The following is a 6,879-nucleotide window of genomic DNA, read 5'->3' on the forward strand; positions in this document are numbered from 1 at the left end:
ACATCCTCACGGTACAACTTTTTATTAGCTATTTGGCGATTTTCGCTCACAAATCTCACAATTTACTCGCATGCTATGAAGTGAACTGCTTCCGCATCAATGACACGATAACTCACTTGCTCTGCTATTTCCTCGAACACTTTGAATAGGAACGTGACTTAATTTTGGTCTAGAATCGAAGTACTGCATGTCTGCCATCTAGTGGTAGGGAATACAAATGAGATATTACACCATATTAGGAACTAGAGTCTATTTTATTAAGTATGACGTCTTGTCGCAATTTTGAAAATTCAAAGTTTTTATATTTTATTAATTTAATATTTTATAGAGTTAAAATAAATGTCAAAATAATTCAACAATATTATTTTATTATTTTAATTTGTGATTAACACTATCACAAACGTATTCTTCTTATTATTATTTCAGTGAAAATGCAGAGCTCATGGCACAAGATGTGACACAATCGCTAAAAATTAGGATTTGACGGATATACATGCCAACAATTAAAAACTTGCTCAGATGAAACACATGAACATTTATGTGAGCGCCCTCTTAAGGCAGCAAGGCAGCTTACTAGGTTTTGGAACAAAACGATGGTTTCATTTGTTCAAGACACCACAGTAAACACAGGATAGTGTGAGTGTGATACACAACATGGACGTCTCAAACAAGCGTCTTTCCCAACACTTAGCATAAAATGCCGTCCATGTTCATCCATCTGGCAAACGCACACCCGCAGATTCCCAGTATGGAGAATTTCCCTCTCAGTCTGAGAGCTGAATGTGGAAAAGCTCATTGATATGCAGAAGCACGCGGCTCAGACAGGGAATGCTGTTATTATTGGGGTGCATGGAGAGGAGGTCTGGCGCAGGCTTCCACACACCAGCGGCTCTGCGCATGTCCACGACGCTCACAAACACACACACACACTCACCCATCCCGGCCACAGGTATGTCCCCGGCCCGGTGGGTAACCCTGCCCGGCCAAAGAGCTGTCAGAACCCCTCCGCTCTCCCGTCAGCCTAACTAGAATGGAAAAGGCCTGAGCGGCCGGTGAGGAGTTGGGGGTTGAATGGGTTTCCCTCTGTATTTCAGGCTTCAGGCATCCTTTATTAGCCAATTACGAATACGCCACTGCAGTGGAAAGAGTGTTTTTGCAAAGACAGATGAATTAAGATTTCGTCTTGATGAGGGAAAATTGGTGCGGGCGTGCATCATCGTGCAGCAGGGGTATCATATTTGTTGGAAATGTCTGTTGTTGGTGTTCCCATTTTGGTGATACAAAATGATCTGGAAAACTTCGACTGGACTACGTTACCCACAATGCACCAAGATCCAGCGGACGGCGATGCTTTGCAATCATGCATTTCTAATTGAGATGGTGCACATTTTGACTAATGAGGATCTAGAGAAATAGGAACTTTGCAAAAGTGAGTTTTGAGGGTGGAATGATGTTCGACATCTCTTTTCCCCCCCGAAACCTTGGAAACTTGGAGAAATGTGTGCCAATGTCTCTTTATTGTTCTTATTGATTTCTTAAGGCAAGACACTACATGCTATGGAAGCCCGTTTCCGCCACTGAATAAAAAATTTGAACAGGTAATTGCAACTTTTTATCTCACGATTCTGACTTATTTTCTCGCATTTGTAAGTTTGCATTTTGCAATTTTGACATTTTTCTTGCAATTGCGTGTTTATATCTCAGTTCTGACAAAGGAAGTGCAATTGCAAGTTATAAAGTTCAATTTAGAGGGAAAAAACAAAATATCTCAACAAAATGAAACAAGAACTTTATTCAATATACAGATTTCTGTTCTGGAAATGTATGCAAATTTATGCATATTGAATTATGTAATGGTTCATTTGCATACTGTTGGGAAACAAACATATGTAGGAATATACTGGAAAATACAATGCACTAAATTAAAGAATACATTTCCATATATGGGAAACTAAAGCTTATATATTTTAAATAATTTTATACACACAGAGTACCATATTTTATCACATGTATATTGTGAAGTGGACATAACATAAAAGGCATTGTGATATAAAAGTAAATATATTGTCACATATTTTTCAATATATGAAAAGCGGCAATTCCTTATGTACAGTATTATTCAATATATTGTAACAATATATTGTTCTGTATAATTTCAATATACATTAAATAATTTAATATACTGATTGTTAATATATACTAGTGATATTCTGGTCTCTAGATATGGCTCAGGTATGATATGGCTCTACATATGGCTTTTTAATGTAATTTAAGTCTGTGGGAGTCTTGTCCATTTTTATGTCGTAAACATTAATAAGAATCACTAATATTAATTGTAAATGATTCATAGGAAATTGAGTCATGTAGTAATGAGCACATTCTGGAGCAAATTACAATGACTGCGGTTTAATGACCTCCTCAAAAGTCCACAAATATGTTAAAATTTGCCATAATAACTGACAAATTGGCTCTGTACTTCAGTTATCCAGGTGCATTCAGAGGAAATAAGGCGCAGAAAGCCTCTCGTTTTCAACGTGTCTGCTATGAAATGCACATGGCCCTCCATATTTTGAAGGACTACTTCTTGAAACCTAATCAAGATATGCTTTCCCCTCCCTGAACGCACTATGAGGCTTATTATTTTAACCCCGAATGCGCTGTATGATGTCTATACCGTATCTGCCGGCCAAGATTTCTTTTTAAGCGTAAAAAAAAAAATCAACATTCCTCTGGGTTCCCGATTTTGGGCTGCTCGAAGCAGCAGAAGACTCGTGGTGTCAGGATGGGACGCAGCCAGTGCAAACACAGCTGTGCCTGGCCAATTAGACATGCTAAATGCATTTGATTCAGTGCCCTGTGAACCCTGATGCGTTCAATTAAACACGCCTCATCTCAATGCGCCCGTTCAACCTGATTAAGCTGAACACTTCAGTGGCACGAATGGGGTTTGTCGATTCTCTTGAAAGTCATTTTGCTTGATAATATGGAGTTTTAGGCTCACTCAAATTAGGTTTTCTTGTAACATAAAAGAGTTCTGATTTTTACTTGCATAATTTGACATATCTGAGAGTTAAATAGGATATTCGTTGAGACAAAAAGTAGCCTGAAGTCGATTTTATCTGGTTAACTTTTAGCTTTTGTAGCCACTGCTGATTATTCTGCACTAAAAATAATTTCTCTATTGACAGCCATTCACACATAGCCCTGTATTTTGATGAAATAACATATTTTTGGTTTTGCATACAACATGTAATTCACATTAATGTCATTATATTACAGTAGATGTTTCACCACTGACCATTTTTGTACTGTAATAGCAGTTAAAAACAATTCAAAAGTCTAGGGTTGATACGTTTTTTTATGTTCCCATCTAATCTGCGGCCTATTATGCATCAAACTAAGATTGCTGTAGAGACACAAAGCAGTGTCATCAAGTTAGCATTTTTAAACATTCGCTCACTAAAAAATAAATAATTTCTGATCAATGACTTAACCACAAACAACCTGGATTTTATGTTTCTAAACGAAACATGAAAATCAACAGCAGTTCAGAGTATGAAAAGACAATGCAGAAAAGCAGAACGGATGTGGCGGAAGACTAAACTTGAAATCCACTATAGCATATATAAAGATAGCCTTCGTGCTTTCAATGTGGAACTAGGCAAAGCTAGACAGTCATTCTTCTCAAACCTTATAAACAGTAACTTAAACAACACTCGCACTCTTTTTGCTACTGTTGAGAGACTGACAAACCCCCAAAGTCAGATTCCCAGTGAAATGCTCTCCGACAGCAAATGCAATGAGTTTGCTTCCTTTTTTTTCTGAGAAGATCAATAATGTCAGAAAGGTGATTGGCACATCCTCAGGTTATGCAGAGGTCAGACAGATTTGACTGCAATTTCAAAAAGAAGTTACTGTCTGTTTTTGAAGCAATTGATAGCAACATTTTGGAAGAAATAGTACAGCACCTTAAATCGTCAACCTGCGACCATGACACACTTCCCACATCTTTTTTTCAAAAGTGTGCTTAATGTTTAGAAGCAGATCTCTTAGAAGTGGTGAACGCCTCACTTCTTTCTGGGACTTTTCCAAACTCCCTGAAAACTGCAGTTGTTAAGCCCCTTCTGAAAAAGAGCAATCTTGATAGCACCATATTGAGCAACTATAGACCAATATCAAATGTTCCTATTATCAGCAAGATTATTGAAAAGGTAGTTTTTAATCAGCTGAACAACTACTTAACCTCAAATGGACAATTTCCAATCTGCTTTCCGACCACATCACAGCACAGAGACAGCGCTCATTAAGATAATAAATGATATTCGCTTAAATTCTGATTCTGGCAAAATATCAGTGCTGGTACTACTAGATCTTAGTGCTGCGTTTGACACTGTCGATCATAACATACTTCTAGAGAGACTAGAGAGGCTTTCTGGGATGGTACTCAAATGGTTCGGGTCATACTTAGAAGGGAGTTGATGAAGGTGACAATAAAGTTGATGAAGAGGTTATTATGTGAGTATAGGAGAACATAAGTCTAAGTGGACGTCCATGACATGCGGAGTTCCACAAGGCTCAATTCTTGCACCGCTCTTGTTTAACCTGTATATGCTCCCACTAAGTCAAATAATGAGAAAGAACCAAATTGCCTATTACAGCTATGCAGATGATACCCAGGTTTACCTAGCCTCATCTCCAAATGACTACAGCCCCATTAATTCCCTCTGCCAATGCATTGATGAAATAAACAATTGGATGTGCCAGAACTTTCTTCAGTTAAACAAGGAGAAAACTGAAAGTCATTGCATTTGGAAACAAAGATAAAAATACAGTAACAGTAATACTGTGAAATATTATTGCATTTTCAAATAATTGTTTTCTATTTGAATATATTGTAAAATAATATTTATTCCTGTGATGCAAAGCTGAATTTTCAGCATCATTACTTCAGTCTTCAGTGTTACATGATCCTTCAGAAATCATTCTAATATGATTTAATCAATATAAATTATTCAGTGTAAATGTCTTTGCTGACACTTTTGATTAATTTGTGTTCTTGTGTTCACTTCTTCCAAACAAACAAAAAATAACTTAATAACCCCAAACTTTTTAGTGTATACATTTGACATAAACATCTTATATTATAGATGTTTCACCACTGACCAGTTGCTTGAAATAGACTGCAAAAAGGTCTGATATAGTGATCAGTCACATGATGCATTACAGTTCAGGTGATTGGCTCAAAATAATCTGCCATTGAGATTAATTGGGAAGTTCTTTCAAGGTATATTAGCATTCCTTGGATCCATAGCATCATCTGAAAAGTGAAATTATTATGCCTTGATAAAAGATTAATCAAACATTTTTTTAAATCTTTGGAATAACATGCACAGCAAAACCAGGAACATGCCTAAGAAAGCGCATGAGATCAGTTTTGATTTCATGTTGACTTCAAGCTAAACTCAATTTGAAGGGTAAATGTAGTGGCAATTAAATTGAGATAAATGGCTGTACTTTTCTGAGCGCGCGCAGACGTGAGTATAAGAGAGTGAAATTGTTTATTACAGCTTGAGAGCGCAAGAAAACGCATATGGATCTGCACCACTGTGTTGAAAGACACTTTAAAGTATTTGAAAGAGTGTACTAACAGATTAGAGCACTCCTTGATCTAATGAAAATCCATATTGCAAAACATTTAGCCATGAGAGAGGCATACGTAATCTAATAAGACACGTAACACAATTTCTGAATTACTGGTAGAGCAAATAGATAATGGAGATGAACTATATGGGCCTTACTTGATAATGTCAAATATAATGAAAAATTCACCCATGCATATTCTCATATTCATTATTATTACACCTCATATTAGAAATAAAAAACACACACTGGCATTAACACCGACTTAGCCATATCCATGGTGTTACACCATGCACTGTAATAAATTATACAGCCACAGTCGTACTTTACATACCGCTGCACAAACTAATGGTCACTCTGATGTGCACATCAATGTTAAACCAATCAGTCGTTCCTGAAGGCACAGGAAATAGACTTTATTAGCACTCACCTCCTCTCCTAAGACAGATTTGAGCTCTCATCCACACAATTAGACTAAGTGGCCTGTCACTGACCATTTCGATTCATATTCATTGTCCGCAGCGTCAGAATTGCCATGAAAATTGCTGGATGTCCAACTGCGTCTGGCCGTACACTCATATAAGGAGTCGGTCAAGCCATTCCTAAAAGACATCAGTTAGTTAATAGGGACGAAATAGGCAACTTAAAGGGGTCATTGGTTGCCCAATTTCCACAAGTTGATATGATTCTTTAGGGTCTTAATGAAAAGTCTATAACATGCTTTGGTTAAAATTTCTTAATGGTAGTTTAAAAAAACCCATTTTATCTTGTCAAAATCAGCTGTGTTCACAGCAACCTGTTCTGTTGCATGTTCCTTTAAATGCTAATGAGCTCTGCTCACCCCGCCCTTCTCTTCCGTGGGGTGACCAGCAGTTAGGCTTGTTCGAGATGAACTACACTAGCCTGCCACCGGCTGACCAGAGTAGTAGCCGCTTGCAGTCGGGGCGGAATTAAAAGCGGAGACGTCAAGTCAAGTTGCTTTTCATGAGCAACAGAAACACTTTTTATATACTGCTTAATACAGCACCATCTGTTCATAAATAAAGTTCGACATAAACATATACTTTTTAAATACCAATAAAGTGGGGGTATAAATGCTTTTATCAGTGTTTTTTTGATAAAAACACATTTTATATACTGCTTAATACAGCACCATCTGTTCATAAATAAAGTTCGACATAAACATATACTTTTTAAATACCAATAAAGTGGGGGTATAAATGCTTTTATCAGTGTTTT

Source organism: Sinocyclocheilus rhinocerous, unplaced genomic scaffold (genome assembly GCF_001515625.1).
Source record: "Sinocyclocheilus rhinocerous isolate Xijiao unplaced genomic scaffold, SAMN03320098_v1.1 scaffold795, whole genome shotgun sequence".
In the NCBI taxonomy this organism is placed as follows: domain Eukaryota; kingdom Metazoa; phylum Chordata; class Actinopteri; order Cypriniformes; family Cyprinidae; genus Sinocyclocheilus; species Sinocyclocheilus rhinocerous.